The sequence below is a fragment of the Pteropus vampyrus genome, unplaced genomic scaffold (assembly GCF_000151845.1).
Source record: "Pteropus vampyrus isolate Shadow unplaced genomic scaffold, Pvam_2.0 Scaffold571, whole genome shotgun sequence".
NCBI lineage: Eukaryota > Metazoa > Chordata > Mammalia > Chiroptera > Pteropodidae > Pteropus > Pteropus vampyrus.
In genome coordinates this window covers 136,641-146,563 of record NW_011889352.1, presented here as the reverse complement: position 1 = coordinate 146,563, position 9,923 = coordinate 136,641, and the positions used below count along the sequence as shown (strand labels likewise).

Below are 9,923 nucleotides of genomic sequence, written 5' to 3'. Positions count from 1 at the left end.
AGGGTCTGTTCAGGTCCTCTGCCCATTTTTTTAATTGGATTGTTTGTTTTTTTATTGTTGAGTTGTATGAGTTCTTTGTATATTTTGGATATTAGCCCATTATTGGAGATATTGTTTGCAAATATCTTCTCTCATTCAATTGGTTGCCTCTTTGTCTTGTTGATGATTTCTTTTGCTCTGCAGAAGCTTTTTAGTTTGATATAGTCCCATTCATTTATTTTTGCTTCTACTTCCCTTGCTTTTGAGGTCAAATTCATAAAGTCCTTTCTAAATTCAAGGTCCAGGAGTTTAGTACCTATGTTTTCTTGTATGCAACTTATTGTTTCAGGTCTTATATTTAGATCTTTGATCTATTTTAAGTTAATTTTGGGTTTGGTGACAGATAGCAGTCTAGGTTCATTTTTTCACATGTGGCTTTCCAGTTTTCCGCACACCATTAATTGAAGAGGCTTTCCTTTCTCCATTGTATGTTTTTGGCTCCTTTGTTGAAAATTTTTTGAACATATATAGAAAGGTTTGTTTCTGGGCTCTCAATTCTGTTCCATTGGTCTGTGTGTCTCTTTTTCTGACAGTATCATGCTATTTGGATTATTGTTGCTTTGTAGTATAATTTGAAGAAAGGCAGAGTGATACCTCCGGCCTTTTTCTTTTTTCTCAGGATTGCTTTGGGTATTTGGGGTCTTTCGTGATTCAGATATGTCTTTTGCATATATTTTCTCTCTGTCTGTGGCTTGCCTTCTCATTATCTTCACATCGTCTTTTGTGGAGCAGAAGTTTTTAATTTTATTGAAATCCAGCTTTTCCATTATTTGCTTCATGGATTGTGCCTAAAAAGGTATCACCATACCCCAAATCATCTAGGTTTTCTCTTATATTATCTAGGAATTTTATAGTTTTGTGTTTTCACTTAGATCTGTGGTCCATTTCGATGTAATTTTTGTGATGGGTTTAAGGTCTGTATCTAGATTTATATTTGCGCATGTGGATGTCCAGTTGTTTCGGCATCAGTTGTTGAAAAGACTGTCTTTGCTCCATTGTGTTGCTTTCGCTTCTTTGTCAGAGATCAGTTGATTATATATATGGGAGTTTATTTTTGGGCTCTCTGTTCTGTTCCATTGATCTATTTGTCTGTTCTCTTGCCAATAACAAACTGTCTTGATTACTGTAGCTTTATGATAAGTATTGAAGTCAGGTAGTGTCAGTCCTCCAAGTTTATTCTTCTTTAGTATCGTGTTGGCCGTTCTGGGTCATTTGCCTTTCCATATACACTTTACAATCAGTTGTCTATATCCTCAAAATAACTTGTTGGGATTTTCATTGGGATTGCATCGATTCTACAGATCATGTTGGAAATAACTGACATCTTGACAATATTGAGTCTGTCCATGACATGGAATATCTATTTGTTTAGTTCTTCTTTGATTTTGTTAGCAGGGTTTTGTAGTATTCTTCATACAGAACTTGTACATATTTTGTTAGATTTATACCTAAGCATTTCATTTCTGAGGGTGCTAATATCAATGGTACTGTGTTTTTAATTCCACATTCTACTTGTTCATTGCCAGTATATGGGAAAGCAGTTGTCTTGTATAATACCCTGGTATTCTCCAATCTTGATCTTGATTATTGCTTATTAGTTCCAGGAGAGGTTTTATGTATTTATTTATTTATTTATTATTCTTTTAGATTTCTACATAGATGATCATGTCATCTTTGAACAAAGATAGTTTATTTCTTCCTTCCCATGCATACTTTTAAAAATACTTTTCAGATACCAGCTTAATAACCCTGACCTCTAGCATTGTTTTTCATACTTCAGGTCTTTATATAATAACGTGATATAAAATCGATTTAGTGGGCCACAATAATTATTTTATTTTAAATGAAAAGGAATAGAATAAAATGGAATAGAAAATATCAGAATTTAGCACACATAGTAAGCGTAGTAGTTTTATGTGAAACGTGTTTTAGTTCTGTGGATTTTGATGTAATATGTATTTTTAACTGTGGGTCATTATAAAAATGACAAACACTAATCTAGAGGGCCATTTTTTTTAGGAAGAAATTTTGTAGCCTTTATGCCAGCTCTTTCAGTGCCTAGCCATCTGTTATGTCATCAATTCATTGATTTGGACATTTTCCAGATGTTGAGTGTTTGAACTGAGTATATTCAGAATGATAGAAAAGTCTTACCTCATGGAGTTTACATTCTGATGGGAAGAGACAGATCATAATACATACATACATACATACATACATACATACATACATATGTGTGAAAACTACATGATCTAGTAGAGGATAATTTGAATAGGTTGGATGCTTGAATAATTTGAGAGGACATTTAAATTAAGATTTTATGGGTAAGAAAGATCTAATCAAGTGAAGAGCCACAGAAAGAATATTCTTTTTTAAAAGAAAGTTATTTTGTTAATATTATATATTGTTTGTGAAAAACTTTGTTTCATAATTGTTTCAGGTGCTAACAAGTTATGGAAAACTTATAGCTTTATAGTTTTAAAAGTGTGTTGATTTTAAAATCAAAACACCTGATATTTAAATAATCTGTCTGCCAAGTGGATTTTTAAAACCAATACTTTACCTATGTGCAAATTTGCACATATCCTAATAATTATCATCTAATGTTTATTGAGTACTTCCTGTGTGTCAAGCGGGATTCTAAGTGCTTTTACATGGATTTTCTCATTCAGTTTCTACAACAGTGAGTTAAGTATTATCATCCCTGTTTTACAGTTGAGAAAACTGACACACAAATTAATGAACTGCCCATAGTCACGTAGCTAAAAACAGAGCCTAAATAAACCTAAATAAATGACTTCAGAGCTTATATTTTTAAAGCATTGTGTTGTATTTCCTTCTTTTTTTGACATCCTTGTAAAGTAGGAGTAAATATTATTGTTTTATCTATAGTAGAGATTAAGAAAATGAGTTAGGAAAGGGTGTGTAAATTTACCTAGGGTTGAAGACAGTGGCGAACTAGGCTTAGAATTCAAGTGTCCTGACTTTTAAAGCTGTTTATTCTTTCATTAAAATTATTTATTTTCTATTTCAAATTTTCAAAAAATATTTTATTGGTTATCTCTTCTAAGGCACTACTAATTTTACTTATAATTTTTATTTCCCAAATAAAACTTAAACTTTTAGCTAAATTATATTAGTGTGACTTCAACATCAGAAGTTAATTACTAAAGCAGCTCTTATTCAATGTTTGTGACATTTTACTATGTCTGTAAAATATATATCTTGGATTTTAAGAAACATGATGGAGGTGATGTTTTATTGAGTTAGATACTCTTTTACACTGCTGGTACCATGTAACTTGCCACACCTTTCTAGAAAGCAACTAGAAATAATCAAGAAATTCATTTTCTTTCACCCAATAATTTTACTGACAAAGATAAATATGCAGATTTTCATCAAATGGTAATTGCTCTAAATAGAATGATCAAATAGGTGAAAACATATATATAAAATACACATCTATTATGTAGCCATTAAAATTATCTAGTCAATGTTTTGAAAGAATATTGAAAGAATGTGTGCATATGCTCACAACTGTAGAATAGAATCTGGCATAGGAACTCCATTTTGAAATAATAGACACTTTTTCATATATGCATGGAAAAGGACAGGAAAGAAAATCATCAAAATATTTATATCTATCCTTAAGAGACAGTATAACGAATGGCTTATTAAAAGGGTTTTTTCCCCTTTAATCTTTATGTTTTGAAAATGTGACATGCTAAGGTAAATATTTTAAATTGAGGAAATTTGGAGGACCCAAAAAGTTTTTTTTAGCAGATTGTTTTCTTAGCATACCCCATTTAGACTTAACCATTTAAACTAGTAAACTGGTGTTGTGTTTCAGTATCTCTGTGTGTGTGTGTGTGTGTGTGTGTGTGTGTGTGTGTGTGTGTGTTACGGAGAGAGACCTAGAAAGAACTCTTCTTTTATAGTTGATATTAGTTTGTGCCTCGGTATGAAATAAATGGCAGATTCAATAATAGCAGTCCTATTCACATTAAGACATTTAATTCTCAATGACTGTTGTTTGAGGTTGATGAATAATAATCATGGTATCTCACAAAATATCTTATTGTGCCTTTAACTGCCACTGGTGTGACTTGGGTTGGTTGTTTTATATCCTTGTATTAATTGTTATATTTGTTTTTCTCAGAGAGAGCAGCTCTATGCTGCAGAGCTAGCTCGTTTCCTGCCAGGCTGGTCATTTTGTTGCATTTGTTTCCCACTTTCGCAAAGTTGCACTCTATTGCTTATAAAACTCTGCTTTAAATAGTCCCATAGATGTTTTGCCTCTTTCAAGTTATCTTTTGCTGCATTAAAAAAAAAAAAAAAAAAATATAAAACTCTGCTTTAAATAGTCCCATAGATGTTTTGCCTCTTTCAAGTTATCTTTTGCTGCATTAAAAAAAAAAAAAAACAAACTACAAACCTTATTGGCATGAAACAGCTCTTTTATTATGGTCACAGATTCTGTGAGTTAAGCATTAGAGTAGTACACTAGCAATGGTTTGTTTCTGTTCTACGATGTCTGGGGCTAGTTTTCAGCTAGGCCCTCTGCTGGACTGTCAGTTGGGACGCCTACATGTGGCCTCTCTATGCGGTCTTTCCACTTGGGCTAGTTTGGGCTTCCTCACAGCATGGTTGCTGGATTTAAGAACAAGTGTACCAAGAGAGTAAGGCGGATGTATGTGGCATTCTTAGGACCTAGCTTTAAAAATCATGTAGCATCACCTTTGTTATATTGTTGGCCCAAACAGACACAAAGTTCACGCAGTCTTAAAGAGTGGAGACGTGAACTGCACCACTCAAGGGGAGGAATGTTAAAGTCACATTGTAAGAAGAGAAATGGCATGGGTATATCGATGCAAACTCTACTCAGTTGCAGTTTAAGCTCAACTTAAAAACTCTTTCTTGCACATTCTACTATTCATTGTTCAGATAAGCCCTATACAGATGTGCTGTGAAGAATATCAATTTCATGAACTAAATAGTACGTTTTAGGACTATTGCTCTAGTTTGGACACTTGATATTCTGTGGGGCTCATAGCTAATATTGAAATAATTTAAGAATGAGAATGTAAAATGTTAGATAAGTCCAGTTTCACAAATACAGAGGAAGTGAGACCTTGCCATTACTTTTCAGATTTTTAGTTTGGTATGTAAATTGATGTTAAGTTGATATCTTTTCCTAGGACATAGTCGTTTTGTTAATTAGAGTATTTCTTTATCATTTCTAGGTAGCTCTTACACATACAGGTTGGAATTATTTGGTAGTACTGTCCATTATTTAGAAAAGCATTATGGCCAACTTGGCTGACAAGAGAAAAAGGGGAAAAGCCCAATTTTATCTCTGGAGCAATTGAATGTGAGTTACTTGGTATTAAAACTGGAAATTACTTAATTTCTCTAGATCTGTTTTTCCGTTTTTAAAATAGAGGCAAAATTCTGTTCTGGTTTTTTTTTTTTCCCCCCTGTGTGACATTCAAATTAATAGGTGTTCACAGTAAAGGGGGTAAGGGAACCATGACTAATGCCATCTCACTTCAGTGTCAGCATCCCTTTCACTCTGGAGAGATCAAAAGACTTCTGGTAAATAAAAAGCAGGTCTAACTCAAAAAAAAAAAAAAGAGCTAGCAACTAATTTAGTGAACTGATTGCTACTATGTTCACTTGCTTATGTTCTTTAATCTGTGCCTTAATTTATCATGGTCTGAAATTTTTTGTAAATTATCTTGCCCTTCATAATGTATGTTGTGGTATTGAGAGTCAAGTTGCTGGTGAGGTGAGATATACCTGTTGCTATCCACTGCTTTTTGTGTTTTTAGTTAAACTGAAAATGCCCATGAGTTAAAAAAGAAAAAAAGGCTGCTACTGAAGAGTGACCTCAGCCTTGAGTAAGTGAGAAACTGAGCTTAAATCTGCAGTTTACTGAAGAGCTTAGTGTTACTTACTCTTAAGAGACCACTGATTTAGGACTTCTTTAGGAACTTTTATATTTTATCCTTCTGAGCTTTGTTTTTATATAGCTAACTTAGGACCCTCTGATGAATACCAAGAAGAATGAGCAGAGCTATTTTACTAATTAATGTTAGAGTAGCTCATGGGACAATGGCCATGTACTCAGTATAGGTTACCTCCTTTTGAGAGTTGTACCTGGTTCTGGGCAAAGAGAGTGTGAACTTACAGAGGATTCAGAAGTGTTACAGGATTGAAAGCAAAGATCTACTTATAAGGAAAGATAGACTTATAAAATATAAAGAAGAGAAAAATGGAAATAATTTAAATACTAATTTGAGTATATGAAGGCTCAAAATCCTTCTGGTAGCTCCTGCTTACCCAAAAGAATAAACTTTGCATGTACTCAACACAGTCTCATACGGGGTTATTGCAAATCCTGTTCCTTCCCTTTCTAGCCTTATCTCTCACCTCTCTCCCATTTTTCACTCTATAGTCCCACTCTGCTAAGTTGCTTACAGAAGGAATGTGGCATACTCTTTTGTTCCTTTGTCAAGCATTTGTTTTCTCCCTGAAATGCCCTTCTTCTCTTGTTAGTTTCCACTAACTTCTATGAGCACCTCTGTCATGGCTCCTAGCAGTAAAGTTAATTCTCTTTCCTATATCTTTTTCTAATATGTTGTACATATCTCTGCTGTTGCATTTATCTCATATAATAATCTAATTACACACCTCCTCCCACTCAACTACGAGCTGAATACCAAGAAATACCACCAGCACCAAGTATTAAGTAAATGTTTGTTCATTTAATAAATAAGGGAAATAATGGCAGACTGTTTTTCATATCTTCTCAATGTCCACTAATAAAGAAATGAGCTTAAACATGAAAATTTTGGGTTCTGTAAGAGTTTCTTGGTAGTAAAGGTTTGTAAACAGGAAAAATACCTCTCTGAAGGTCTTTAAAGCAGAATTGATTATCATTGGACAGAGGAAGTTAAAGTGTCCTTCTGCCTTTCTTGAGTCAGTTACAGAGATATTTGCCACTTTGAGATCTAAGGATCCCTGCATCATCTTTTTTTTCGTCCTTTTCTTGAATCCTACATTACGATACCTTTCTCTGTTGTTATGATGTATACATACCAAATCCTTACACACATATGCTCTTCCCATATCCTGGGACTTCTGGTAAGAAGTCATCTCCCAACTCTGCCTTGAATCACATTCTAATATTTCCTCTTATATAAATTAGGATAGCTTTAGGCTAGAAGGCTAGGAAACAGTTTCTAAGACATAGAAAACAACTCTTGGTAATCTTACCTCGTAGGTCCTTATGTATAGACTCTAAGTTATCCTCAGGAAAGATTTCAGGCAATTCACAAACACAGATCACTGTAAACCTTTTTATTTTTCTTAACTTTTATCAAGACCGTCATTGCATGTTTTAATGCAAGTCCATTTTGCACTTAGATATTTTTTTAGGGAAAATAGTTTACATGATTCATTTGTGTCTCTCTCTGTGCCTTTAGGTGTTCAGTTTCAGGTATTTCCTGAAATTATTTCTCTGTAGGAGTCAAATTTCATTGCTCTGAATCTCTGTGATTTATATTTCTTTGTTCTTTATTCCTATTGTTCTATGAAGATTTTTATTACATTTTACTAATTTAAATTTTAGATGTGATATTGTTTTGTTCATTGTTTTCCAAATGTGCTTAAAATAATTTTTTTCAAAGTACAACTCAGGAGTTTGGCAGGCTTAACAGTCCAGCCATTATATAATCCAAAGGAGCCTACATGATTATGTAATATATTTGAACACAAACTCTGAGAAAAATGTAATAGCTTTTTGCAAAAAAATACTTCCTTTATTTTTTTTTTCATTATTCAATTCCCCCACACTTTTTTCTCCAAGAAATGCACAAATAGAATTTAACAGGCTAATATATTTCAGGCTCTTTTGCTTATTACTTTGCATTAGAATATAATTGCTTTTTAAAAAATACATGTAATAAATTCAAGAGTGTGTTTGATAATGCTCATGTTATTATATAGATAGCTAAAATAGATGTTTACATTTGATGTGCCAAAGGTTAGGATCTAAGAATAAGGGATGACAGTCCTGCTACCCACAGTCTTTGGAATTGTTAGCATATTTGTGAAGCACTTTGAACCTATCAGAACAATGATGTCATATTACTTTTATGTTTTTAAGAAAGACTAAAATCTATTTTATAAATATAAAGCCTAAAAAGAAAATTGGGATGATTCTTCAGTCTAATTAGTCTAATCATTTAACAGTGAATTTATTAATCTGTTTTTAGTATTTTGAGATGTAAATTATGTAGCATAAGAATATGGTTTGCAGATAGTTGTTAGACACCTGGAAGCTTTTTCAAAAGAAAGATCAGAAAAGAATTATAATGTTATTATAAAACAGACTCGAAGTGTTTTGCCCTGACACTTAATCTGCAAGCATAGTGAGCGATCCGTTGCAGTCGATTGGCATAGGAGCCCATTCTTACTTTTACCAGGATCACACTGCACGTTTGCCTCAAGTCCTGGAAGGTTTGTAGTGTCTGTCTTCAAAGATTTGCAGGAATATTTGGATCCTTTAAGACAACTGTACATATGGGAATTTCAGTTTCCTTAGTCCTTAACTGTAATGACAGGAATCAAAAATGATACAGTGACCTTTTTTTCACTGGTCTTTAGTAATAAACCCAAATGGCTTATTTGGTAAGAACCAAGAGAATGCAAGCTGCTCTTTTTGCAAATTAAACCTTTACCAGGTATGTTGTTGCTCTGAAGGGGTATTACATCAACCTTGTACTTTTGATGTTAATTGGAAAATATTGATTTAAATGGGACTAGTCTGTCAAGCTGATAATTGTAGCAGATTTAGATAAGATCAGTAGATCTTTTCCAGATAATTATAGAGCAGTTACTATCAAATTGGTAAAAAACACTAAACATCATTTTGGTAATCCCCGATAGTTAGAAACTTTTCCCATAGGTTTGAAAAATATATCCTAAGTATGTATCATTATAAAAGTATGTGTGATATGATTATACTTAAATGTTTATGAATGTGGACTGTTATATTTAAATGGATAGCCTCTAGGAATCAAGTTTTAAAATTAAGGTAAAGCTAAAATTTTTATTCCTAATTATACATATTTTCAGTTCTATTACTAGAAAGAAGTAGGTTAACTTTGTATTTGTAATTTCAAAAGAAAACATCGGTTGTTATAAAAACAAATCTAAAACTTTTAATAACATATAGAGTGAGATTTTGTCTTATTTGGGTATTTTTATTCTCTATATGAGCTGGAATATCTACACCCAGGGCACTGAGATGAAAATATATTCCTTATTTCTTACTCCAACACAATTGACAGAAGATTTAATGTACATAATCCGTTTCAGACCAATAAGACACTTTAAATGTATAGCTAATCTTTTTTATAGTTGCATTTTATAGAAGAAGAATGCCAGTGTACTTCTATGTTCAGCATAAATGCCTCTGTACAAGGCAGTGATTTCTATTCATTATGATTTAAATAATAGTTTATCTATTATATCTAAATTTAAGTTGATTTGAAGTCTGCTATCCTAACAATGGCTACCAGACTTCTTAGAAAACATATTGTTAGCTTGCTAGCATATCTTCACAGTCACACAAAACACTAGCATTGCTAGGGGAGGGAGGGAAACTCAAGCATCTTTTCTATTATGTGGCTGCAAACCCCTAGCCTCAAAAGTCTTATTTATTTGAGATTGCCATAAATGCATGAAGCTAGGGCTAGGTGCCTTAGCACCAGGATCACTCCTTTTATGCTACTATTAATGGCCATAGACATTTTCCATGTGGCTGTTCAGTGCAGTGTTGAACATCCCAGGATAATATCACCATTACTAAGAGCTGT

At 33.1% G+C, this 9,923-nt stretch overlaps 1 protein-coding gene across 10 annotated transcripts in view; it reads left to right on the top strand.

The window, feature by feature from the left end:
- EHBP1 (EH domain binding protein 1) overlaps window positions 1–9,923 on the top strand; it is a 322,192-nt gene that overhangs the window by 239,578 nt on the left and 72,691 nt on the right. The gene's annotated exons all lie outside the window — the stretch shown is intronic.